This window comes from Thalassophryne amazonica, chromosome 6, assembly GCF_902500255.1.
Source record: "Thalassophryne amazonica chromosome 6, fThaAma1.1, whole genome shotgun sequence".
NCBI lineage: Eukaryota > Metazoa > Chordata > Actinopteri > Batrachoidiformes > Batrachoididae > Thalassophryne > Thalassophryne amazonica.
Genome location: NC_047108.1, coordinates 22191068 through 22203886, shown reverse-complemented (window position 1 = coordinate 22203886; position 12819 = coordinate 22191068).

Here is a 12819-nt window from a genome sequence, read left to right as displayed (position 1 = left end):
TGAATGGACAATGGAGTAAGTCAAAATAACAACGCTTTACTGTTGTGAATGTGCACAACGAATACAACCAATTACAGAAATGGGCAGGCTCGAAGATAGGAGACGCCTCTCCAAGGTAAGACCGGAACCACACGGCTTCCTCCGCCACAGGACCCCGGGAATACTGGAGCCGCCAAGTCCCGAACTCCCAGGTGGCCACTGCCTCCGCGTGTCGGACCTGGTACTGCTGGCGAGGGAAAAAGAACAGTTAGATGGGGGCGCGTTTGCACCCAGAACTCCGAACGGCAGGAAAGGTACCTCCACCTCTCGTTGGAACAGTAATCCAATAAACTAGCTCAGTCAAGAATATGTACTCTGTATGCTTCGATAAGTTACCTCTCCGGTAGAAACGATATCTCGGCGATGAGGTGGAGATGCCGTCCTGCTGATATACCCCAGTGATAATTGCCGTCAGCTGTCTCAGGTGATGGGTGACAGCTGTTACCGAGGCTGCTCCTGTGGGGCGGCGGCGCCCTCTGGTGCCTGGAGCCCGCACTCCAGGCAGGGCGCCCTCTGGTGGTGGTGGGCCAGCAGTACCTCCTCTTCAGCGGCCCACACAACAGCCTACACAGAAATAGATTGGCTCTTATTTAAGCATGGAATCCATTTTATTGAAAATATAAGATATGAAGGAAATAATATCTATAATTTGATCTGTATGTCCGTTTGTCTGTCTGTCTTTTCTTTCTTCCTTGCTATCTAAACTGCCTGCTTGCATATGATTTTAAGTAAATGAAATGTTTCAAATTCGTGTTGTTTTATACATTTCTTAGTAACGTCCCAAGACCATTGTTGGAATGTTTCAGCTCTCTTTACCATGAAATTATATGTATGTGGACCTGTGAATTACTCTGCAAGATTACCCAGTCCTAGATCCACTGCCCGGTGGATCCTGGGAATAATGCCACGAGATTGCTAGTTGTCATCACTTTTGGTCAGAACTATGACGGTATCTGATCATCTTCGAACCTTCACCTTACGTCCCTGATTAATGAAAACAATGTTGCCATTTCTTAATTGTGGCCTCAATTAAATGAATAAAACCCACAAAATAGAACCGCAGTCCTGTTCCATCAAGCTGGGATATCCAGATGTCCCGCTTTAATTTCAATTTTCAATTTAATTTCAATTTATTTTCATTTATATACCACCAAATCATAATAGAGTTGCCTCAAAGTGCTTCACACAGGTAAGGTGTAACCTTACCAACCCACAGAGCAACAGTGGTAAGGAAAAACTCCCTCTGAGGAAGAAACCTCAAGCAGACCAGACTCAAAGGCGTGACCCTCTGCTTGGGCCATGCTACAAACATAAATTACAGAACAATTCACGGACGAATATACAAGAAATGCTATTGGCGCACAGGACAGGAGGATCACCAACACGAATACAACTCCCATCTCTGGATGGAGCTGCACCTTAAACAGAGAGAAAAAACAGAATCAGGCATCAGAAAGACAAAAAATACTGTATAATTTGCCAGCATTAAACAACAAGAAAAACAGAGAAGTACTAAGGTGATCACCTTAGGATAATGGAATAGGATTGCGGTTATATTGTGTGGGTTTTCTTCACTTAACTGGGGCCATGATTAAGACAGATGGCCGGGGCTGGAGGTCAATGTTTTCATTAATGAGGAACGAAAGTCGGAAGCTCGAACCTCCAGGGCAGGTCCGCTGTCCTGATTACACCAAGAAGCCAAGTTGAGATGGAAGAGCACCACCAGGAGCCTGTGGATTAATTTGACTCGCCACAGGAAACCTCACCCAGCTCGGACACAGAAAGGATGAGCAGACTGATCGCTCTTTTGCTCCCACTGGCTCCTATCGGTGTTTATTCTCACCCTTCTTAGTTGGTGGAACGATTTGTCTGGTTAATTCCAATAACGAGTGAGACTCCAACATGCTAACTAGTTACGTGGCCCCGTGCGATCGGCGCAAGCTTCTTAGAGGGACAAGTGGCGTTCAGCCACACGAAATTGAGCAAAAACATGGGTAATTGTAACAGTACTTAAGAAAAAAGCAGACATGCCAGTTTTTGGGGTACTTGATCGTTAACCCAGAAATGCTATAGGCTCTCTCACGCATGCACACTCGCAATTGTGATATGGCTTATACACAGCATAACTTCACACGGATAAATTGTGTACGCTGTTGTTTTCGGCTGCAATCACCGAAGCAGTCGCGAAAAGGTTCTTATTTGTTTCGGTTCCCGGTGGAGAAGAAAAGGCAAGGAGGTGGGAGACGTTGCATCGGTAAGTTTTTGCCTACACAGCTAACCAGAGTAGCTCTGATCTCTCGTCTGCAAAACCGCCTCGACATGTTTGTGCTCCGAATCATAAACAAACTGCAACACATGTCCATTTTCCCACCGCATCGTCACTTTTTCTTTGCATTTTCACTTTGTGTGCGTGTAATTTATTTGCCCAAAAAACATTGAAAATGCCGTGGTTTGTACCCCGGAAGTAGAGAAATTACATCATATGCATCATATTTTACCCCGTTTGTTCTATGCAACTGGTAATTGATAAATTTACGACTTACAACAAGTAAAAATGCCTTGGAACGCCTTTTATACTGGTAATTACAACTTGTAAACTCGGAGCAGTCTGGACCATAGACATCCCATAATAGACAGGTAATTTGGTCACGTGACCTGGAGTGTAGAGGTGGGGGATACCCGGAATTTTGGTATTGATCCGATACCAAATAAATACAGGCCCAGTATCGCCGATATCGATACCGATACTGATACTTTTTCATATTTAAGCTTTATAGATCCAAAGGATCCAAAAGACCTAGGATATAATTTCGCCAAACACTGTATGTGACAATAAAATACTTTATTATCACAATCAACATTTTTGTTTAAAAAATATCACTCAACACAACTTAAACCAAAATCTCCTGAGGTAGAGGGCTGACAAACCACAATATAAGGGTGCGCTGCTCCGTGTTGTGTGACACAGCGCAGCGCTGCTCTTACAGACAAAGAGTAGACTTTGATGGATCTGCGTGTGCAGCAGACAGTGCATGTGGGAGAGGAAAAAAAGCTTGAGTATCGATCTTTTTACATGAGGATCGTTCACTATCAATACCAGCGTTGGTATCGATATTATCGATATTAGGATCGATCTGCCCACCTCTACTGGAGTGCTGAGCTGCCCATCTTGAAAGGTGTGAAGCGCAGCTGCTGTCAGTGGAAAATGCATGCTCTGAGCTTGTAATCACTGTCGAATCTCTGGCCGACTTCTCTGTCGTTATTTACATTTAAGACATGAAAACTTCTACTTACGTACGATACGTAGATTCAACTTCTGAAGTCAGATTTATCAGAACTGTTTCTCCCTATAAGTGTTGGGAAAGTGTAAGTACACGGACCCACAACAGGGGGCGCAAATGAACGGACAATGGAATAGGTCAAATAACAACACTTTACTGTTGCGAACGTGCACAACAAACACAACAGATTACACAATAGATCAAAGGTCAAATTACAAGGTGTCGTGTGGGCAGGCTCGAAGATAGGAGACGCCTGTCCAAAGCAGAACCGGAACCACACGATTTCCTCCGCCACCAGACCCCGGGAATACTGGAGCCGCCAAGTCCCGAACTCCCAGGTGGCCACTGCCTCCGCGTGTCGGACCTGGTACTGCTGGCGAGGAACAAAAACACAATTAAACGTGGGTGCGTCTGCACCCAGCAATCTGCACGGCAGGGAAGCTACCTCCACCTCTCGTTGGAGAAAAAGTCTGTTATCACTCACAAAAATCACAAAAAGGGCTTTCTATCAAGCAGTCAGGCTGAGGATATTACCTTTCAGGTAGAACGATATCTCGGCAAAGAGGTGGAGATGACGTCTTGCTGATATACCGATGCAGATCAGATGAGTGGTGACAGCTGTCACAGGTGATGAGTGTCAGCTGTCACCCCGGCTGCTCCTGTGAGGCGGCAGCGCCCTCTGGTGCCTGGAGCCCGCACTCCAGGCAGGGTGCCCTCTGGTGGTGGTGGGCCAGCAGTACCTCCTCTTCAGCGGCCCACACAACAATAAGGCTGCAAATTAAGCGTAAAGTTCAGCTCCTGTCAATAGAAAACTCATGTCATCAGTCCTTTTATTTCTTTATTTTTTCTCTGTACTTTGACAGCGAAGGATTAGAGCGCAATCATGAGCAGAAGAGGCAGAACAGGAGATAAAGCCAGTGCCAAGGCGAAGACTCGCTCCTCCAATACTGGATTGCAGTTTCCAGTCGGCCGTGTCCACCGTATGCTGGGCGGGGCGTGTGGGAGCAGGCGTTCCCATTTGCCTTCATTCTGACTCATGTAGTTTTTAACTTTTCTGGTACTGGCCATATAATTAGAATATCATGAAAAAGTTTATTTATTTCAGTAATTCCATTCAAAAAGGTGAAACTTGTATATTATATACATTCATTACACACAGACTGATATATTTAAAATGTTTATTTCTTTTAATTTTGATGATTATAACTGACAACTAATGAAAATCCCAAATTCAGTATCATCAACTTTCAGCATTCATCAACTTTCCCAGTCTTTTGTTGCTCCGTCCCAACTTTTTTGAAACATGTTGCAGGCATCCAGTTCAAAATGAGCAAATATTTGCACAAAAACAATAAAGTTGATCAGTTTAAACATTAAATATCTTGTCTTTGTGGTGTATTCAATTGAATATAGGTTGAAGAGGATTTTCAAATCATATTCTGTTTTTATTTACATTTTACACAACGTCCCAACTTTATTGGAATCGGGGTTGTATTAAAGGGCTGTTTTTGTTTAGACTTACACAATATCCAGATGTGCTACATCTATCAGTTACATCAGAAGCCCAATCTGCATCACTATAGGCTTGAAATCCCAGTTTCACTTCAGATTTTTTTGTAACAGATCTCTTTCTCACCTGTGCCTTTGAAATATCTAAAAACGTGTTTCACGGTGGTCCACTGTTCTTCTGTTGGTTTGTCAAAGTACTGTGACAGTTTGCTGATCACAAAACTGAAATCTGGTCTTGTACAAGTACTTCTCTATATTTTCTCACATTGCTCATTTTATCATTATCATCTGAGTAATTTAGTTTCTGTTCACACGGTGTGGCTCCAGGTTTATAGTCCTGCATATCAAACCTTTCCAGTATTTCCTCCACATATTTATTTTGTGTTATTCTTACATATCCATCACTCTGCTCAAAATCAATACCTAAGAAAAGTGTCAGTCGACCAAAATCTGTTGAACCTGGCTGTTAACATGTTTAACAACTTTCAAAGAGTTTTCATCACTGGCAGCAATAATCACATCGCCAGCCCGTATCAATAAGATCAGCTTTCTGTCTGTGGTTTCCCTCGTGTAAACACCATGATCAGCAGGGTTTTGTATGAAGTGATTTTTACTTAGAAATCCATGCAGTGTCCTGCTCCAACTTCATCCAGACTGTTTCAGCCCATACAAGGATTTTACAAGTTTGTACACCAACTTTCCTCCTGTGTGGGACTCAACTGTATATCCCTCAGGCTGTTCCATACAAATGTCACAATCAAGTGGTGCAGTTTTGACATCCATCTGGTGCAGAATCGGGTTCTCCTGAGCTGCTTTCTGCATTAATATTCTGATGCTTGTCATGTTAGCAGGAGGTGAAAATGTTTCGTCATAATCCACTCCCGCTTTCTGGCTGTACCCTTTTGCAACATATCTGTATTTATCCCTGTTAGTGCCACCACTGTTGTTTTTCAGACCATAGACCCATCTACCCCCCACTGCTGTTTTACCTTCGGGCAGGTAATAACTGGCCAATAACTTAGTAAAAGTCCTGAACCGATAACATAATAACTTTTGGCCAATAACTTAATAATTTATTACATTATTGGCAGGTTATTACGTTATTGGCCTGGTAAAAAAAAACTTCTTTGCAACTTTACAAGCTGAGTTTAGTTGTAAAGTTGAGTTCAAAATCCAAAACTTGTAAGAGTTCTTTATGTTAAAGAGAGTCAGCAAGTGGACATAACTAAAATCAGCTGCAATATTTTAGAGTGTATCAGTCAAGCTAGTGTTCAAGACACTTTGGACAGATCAAGACTACCAACTGCATAAGGCTACCTTTGAAAACAAACCCATTCCAAAATCCATTAAAGCCAAAGCAGTTCAAGTTCATCACCAGATAGACCTGCTTGACATGGGGAAATGGTGAGTCAAGCATGCTGGAGCTACATATTGGTACATCCTGACCATAACAGATGTATTTAGCAGATACACTTGTCCAAGACCACTGAATAGTAAACACAGCACTGAAATTGCCAGAAATCTTGAGGACATTTACACTGCGCATGGTCCACTGATCTACGTTCCGACCCTCACCTATGGTCATGAGATTTGGCAAGTTTGACAAGATCGCAAGTACAAGCGGCCGAGATGAGTTTCCTCCGCAGGGTGGCTGGGCGCGCCCTTAGAGATAGGGTGAGGAGCTCGGTCACTCGGGAGGAGCTCAGGGTTGAGCCGCTGCTCCTCCATGTCGAAAGGAGCCAGCTCAGGTGGCTCGGGCAACTTTTCCGGATGCCCCTTGGACGCCTCGCTGGAGAGGTGTTCCGGGGATGTCCCATTGGGAGGAGGCACCGGGGAAGACCCAGGACACGCTGAAGGGACTACGTCTCTCGGCTTTCTTAGGAACACCTGGAGGAGTTGGGGAGGTGTGTGTGCATCGGGAGGTCTGGGCAGCTTTGCTTGAGCTACTGCCCCCGTGACTCGACTCTGGATAAAGTGAAAGAAAATGGATGGATGGTCCACTGAAGGTTATACAGCATGATCAAGGAAAGGAATTCAAAGGTGCAGTAAAAATAAATAAATAAATAAATCGTGGAATCCCTTCAGGTGAAAATAATTCAGAGCTCGCCATATCATCCCCAGAGCTAGGGCAAAGTGGAGAGAAGCCACCGTGTGCTCAGGAAAAAGACAATGTACGACTTAGTCAACTATAAACAAGGAGGAGTCAACTGGGTCAAACATTTTCCAACATATGCCAGGGTAATGAATGAAGACCCAAAGGAGGTTTTGAGCTGGATGTCTCCTTTTCAGGTGTACTATGGAAGAAGAAGTCATAGATTGTCCAATAGGTTAACCTGTTCCCCAGCTGAATTTCCTGAAGAACATTGTCTACCACTACATCAAACACTGCCTACCCAAAAGCATAGGCTTTTGTTTGAGGCTAAGCGAATAAAGATTAGAAGGGCGCAAAAGGCAACACAGCGCTGCACACAGCGAATAACTTCATCAAGAAGTCATAAGCCCTCTATATATAGTGTATATGACAATGTGTTGGTCAGAGTGAAGAGCGGCAATCACAGAGTTTCAAAAAGACATTTTGTAATACCAGGCTTAGTTGTGAAAAGAAACCTAAAGTTGCACTAATATAAGGTTCAGTTTCATATGCCAAATGGCCCCACTGTGACACAAAAGTGGTTTTCAGTGTCTGATGTCACCCCAGCTTTATCTATCCATGAAGCCAGAGGACACACACCAATTAGCTAAACTGCAGGATTGTCTTACAGACATAAAGACATGGATGACCTCTAATTTCCTGCTTTTAAACTCAGATAAAACTGAAGTTATTGTACTTGGCCCCACAAATCTTAGCAACATGGTGTCTAACCAGATCCTTACTCTGGATGGCATTACCCTGACCTCTAGTAATACTGTGAGAAATCTTGGAGTCATTTTTGATCAGGATATGTCATTCAAAGCGCATATTAAACAAATATGTAGGACTGCTTTTTTGCATTTACGCAATATCTCTAAAATTAGAAAGGTCTTGTCTCAGAGCTGATGCTGAAAAAGCTAATTCATGCATTTATTTCTTCTAGGCTGGACTATTGTAATTCATTATTATCAGGTTGTCCTAAAAGTTCCCTGAAAAGCCTTCAGTTAATTCAAAATGCTGCAGCTAGAGTACTAACAGGGACTAGAAGGAGAGAGCATATCTCACCAATATTGGCCTCTCTTCATTGGCTTCCTGTTAATTCTAGAATAGAATTTAAAATTCTCCTTCTTACTTATAAGGTTTTGAATAATCAGGTCCCATCTTATCTTAGGGACCTCATAGTACCATATCACCCCAATAGAGCGCTTCGCTCTCAGACTGCAGGCTTACTTGTAGTTCCTAGGGTTTGTAAGAGTAGAATGGGAGGCAGAGCCTTCAGCTTTCAGGCTCCTCTCCTCTGGAACCAGCTCCCAATTCAGATCAGGGAGACAGACACCCTCTCTACTTTTAAGATTAGGCTTAAAACTTTCCTTTTTGCTAAAGCTTATAGTTACGGCTGGATCAGGTGACCCTGAACCATCCCTTAGTTATGCTGCTATAGACTTAGACTGCTGGGGGGTTCCCATGATGAGTGTTTCTTTCTCTTTTTGCTCTGTATGCACCACTCTGCATTTAATCATTAGTGATTGATCTCTGCTCCCCTCCACAGCATGTCTTTTTCCTGATTCTCTCCCTCAGCCCCAACCAGTCCCAGCAGAAGACTGCCCCTCCCTGAGCCTGGTTCTGCTGGAGGTTTCTTCCTGTTAAAAGGGAGTTTTTCCTTCCCACTGTCGCCAAGTGCTTGCTCACAGGGGGTTGTTTTGACCGTTGGGGTTTTTACGTAATTATTGTATGGCCTTCCCTTGCAATGTGGGGCGCCTTGGGGCAACTGTTTGTTGTGATTTGGCGCTATATAAATAAAATTGATTGATTGATTGATTGATTGTAACACGACAAGTATAAAAGCCGCGCCCAAAGTCTCAGCCCAAAACTGTTCAACAGATGCACCTGCGAATTCCTTACGTATAAGGAATTCAGTATTTTGAATCATCAAACCTGAACATTCGCTTAGACCTGATGCCAGATGTCGGTTGCCAATTTGCTGCTATTGCTGACCAATTGGCCACCATTGGAATTTTCCACTCTGCATCACTATTGCACAAATAAATTGTGGCAGATTTAACACTTAATCCATATGGAATTGATGGGACACCCCTTTCAGAGTATGTCGAGGGGACATGGGTGCATTACTTGGAGGATGGCGTTAGATGCCACATATGGTGACCACCTAACTGTTCAAAGGGCATTCCAGATATTCATTGTTCAGTTTCTTATTTTCTCAACTCTTGGTTCAGATGCAACCTCTGCTATCTCACCATCTGGTTGTTTTTGTGAAAACGCGCCTCTCTTGGTTCTTGCCCATTTTGTTGAGGGACACAGGGAACATTATGTTAGTTTAGATGGACCCATTTTTCCTTATATTCAGGCCGTTAAGGAGGCAGGTATCAAAGTGTCACACTTATGCTCATTGGCAGGTTTTAAGGAGACAAAGTGGTCAGAGTTTTTTGCTCCCGACCTGTTTCATGTGGGGTGCTGGCGAAGCTTGTACAAACCCCCGGTAGACAAACGAACGGGGGACCTCCAGTGGAGGATTGTATATGGGCTTCTGGATACAAACAGGAATCTGGAGCACCTGGATCCAATCGTTGATGGGGTTTGTCCTTTTTGTTCACTTAGGGAAACTGTTTCTCATGTTTTTGCACAGTGTCACCATTTGTTGTTCATTGAGTTGTTAGGGAGGTGGTTTCATGGGTTTGGTTTACTGTTTACTATGGATTTGTTTATTTTTGTACCAATTATCACGCACAGCAAAGGACAATTCATGGTTTGCTGAACTTGCTTTGTGGACTTGCCAAGGTGGCCATCTGGAAAGAACTGTGTTTTGGTTCAGGGATCAGTTGACCCTGTGTTTACACTGAAGGGACCCTTAGCAGCCCATGTCAGGGTGGACTTTCAGTTCTATGATCTCACTGGCAATGTGGACATCTTTAGGACCACGATGTGTAAATAATGTTGTGTCATCTGTTTGGAATGGGTGCTTGGTGCTCAATTTCTGATTTCTGTCTGCAGCATCAAAGTTGGTGGATAAAAAAAGATGTCTCTCTGTCTCTCTCATTTCATTTCATTTTAATGGAGCTTTAATGACATGGGGAACAAATGTTTACATTGTCAAAGCAAGTATTACACAGAGCAAAAAATAAAGATAAAAAAAATAAGAAGATGTACAAACAGTTAACAATATTTTACAGTAAATAAATGTGTAAGCAGGAGATGTGGAATTGAAATAATAATACAATAATGTGCTTTTGGAGGGCGGTATGCATTTTCAGAGGCCCGACGTTCATGCCCAGTCGCCCAAAAAGACCAATATTCGCCCGAGTTAGACGAGGGCAAATATCGGTCGTCGCAGGCAACTGGCCATGAACGGAGGGACTCAGAAAATGCATACCGCACGACAACAGCATGTTATTTGCATTATTATCACTTTACTGAGATACACAACACGTAACGCGTACATAACAAGTTGGCTCACTTTAACTTTTGTCGTGTCGGCTGGCGCGCTGCTCTCCGAATTCGGCAGCACGTCCTCCTCAAGCTGGCTGCTTTGACTGTGCTGTTCATTGTCGTACTATACATGACAAAATCATCCGGAATATCCATATTGGGACCAACACACACCCTTCTTGCCTTTTTATGTTTTCCTCTGCGGACAGTTCTTGGGCTGCGTGCTATGACGTCATTTGTTTACGCACAGCAGGTGGGTATAGCCAGGTAGCATCAACAGAAATCTATGATACTGGCCTAGCAAGACCTCGGTAAAGTGATAATAATAATAATAATAAATATTGTGCTTTATGTATAAAAAATCCTATCCTATAAATTGTGTTATATTACATGTAGATTAACACTTTAATCTCCTGTTTTGGGTTTACGGTGGTTTGTGTCCGTTGCTGCTTCTTTTCGTGTCACAATCCTTGCTGCTGTGTTTGTTGTCCTTCAGCCAACAGATAGTGAAGTTTGTTGATGTTGGTTGTGCTCTCAGAGTCTGTTTGGGTGGTTGTGATCTGTGTCTCTGTTCGTATCTCTGATGTCTTGGTGCAGTGGGCAGGTGGTCAGGTAAGTCCAGCTCGGTCTCCACCTGGTGATGTGAGCAGTGGGTCTGTCACAGTCTGTCTTCTCTGGGGAGCCAGGTCTGTCTGTGGCGGCCTTTCTCCATGGCCAGGCTGTGCTCACTGAGTCTGTATGTGGTCAAGGATTTCCTGAGCTTTGGGAGGGTCACAGTGCTCAGGTATTCTGCCACTGAGTTCTGTCTGTTTAGGGCCAAACAGCATTCCAGCTTACTCTGGTTTTTGTTTGATTTTTTTTTTCCAGTGCATCACATTGTTTTCTTTTTGTTTTCTTATAATTTGGTTTAGTCTAACAGGGTTTGTGTTTGTGTAGAAAGTCCCAGAACCAGCTGGCTGAGGGGGCATCTCTCTACAGTCTCTCTGTGGATCAGGGCTTTGTTATGCAGTGTACTGGGGTCACCATTCTTAACCCTAACACACCGTCGTATACGACGGCTAAGACCAAGCTTTACTAAATGATAAATAACTTTTGAATGATATGAGATAGAAACTTACTCTTTTTTTTTGCTGAAAAGATAACTCCGTGGACTTTCGATCCAGCCATCGGCCAAAGCTGTGTGATGACATGCGCAATGTGAGTGTCCAATCGGAATTGGTTCACTGTCACATGGTTTTCCAAAATCCAATCGTAGGGCAGATTTACCTCACGTGAAAAGCCAAAGATCATTTTCAGGAGTGATATGTTACTAGTTGGCCCGTTTCAATAGCCCCCTGGGTGCTCCAATGAGTACATACTATTAGTACATACTCAGTGTGCCCTGCGCCATTACACACAGCGATCACTGAAAGCAGGAGCACACGGAGAGCATCTGATGACAATCTCACGTGCTCAAACAAAGAGTGTGTAACTGTCAGGATTGCTCCACTAGTTTGCATGTGAATGTTACTGGATAACTCTGTTGCTTTCTCAGCGTAAAGCACTGTTTACCATATCAATGGACAACAAAACGCATAGACCATTCATTCATCTTCTACCACTTAGTCCAATTAAGGGTCGTGGGGGGCTGGAGCCTATCCCAGCAGTCACATGGCGCGAGGCAGGGTACACCCAGGACAGGACGCCAGTCTGTCACAGGGCCACAAACAATTGTTCAAAATGTGCATTTGTGTTTATTGTTTGAACCTTTTTGTTGTACAGTCTTTCACACAAGACCTCAAATTACCTTTATAAAGTGTCAAAACTGTTGTTTATTATAGTTTGCTGTGTGTTTTGAATAAATGTCCATGCGTTGCAGCGGTGCCGCATGGCGCAAAGCAACGCCTCTCTCTCTCTCCCCCCTCTCTCTCCCCTCTCTCTCCCCCTCTCTCTCCTCTGTCTCCCTCTCCCCCCTCTCTCTCCCTCTCCCTCTGTCTCTCTCCCCCCTCTCTCTCTCTCCCTCCCTCCCTCTCTCTCTCTCTCCCTCTCCCCTCTCTCCCCCCCTCTCTCTCCCTCCCTCTCTCTCTCTCCCCCCCCTCTCTCTCCTCTGTCTCCCTCCCCCCCCTCTGTCTCTCTCTCTCCCCCTCTTCCTCTCTCTCCACCCCTCTCCCCTCTCTCTCCCCCCCTCTCTCTCTCTCTCTCTCCCTCCCCTCTCTCTCTCTCTCTCCCCCCCCTCTCTCTCCCTCCCTCTCTCTCTCTCCCGCTCTCTCTCCCCCCTCTCTCTCTCCCTCTCCCCCCTCTCTCTCCCTCTGTCTCCCTCCCTCCCCCCCTCTGTCTCTCTCTCCACCCCCTCTCCCCCCTCTCTCTCCCCCCTCTCTCTCTCTCTCCCTCCCCTCTCTCTCTCTCTCTCTCCCGCTCTCTCTCCCCCCCCCTCTC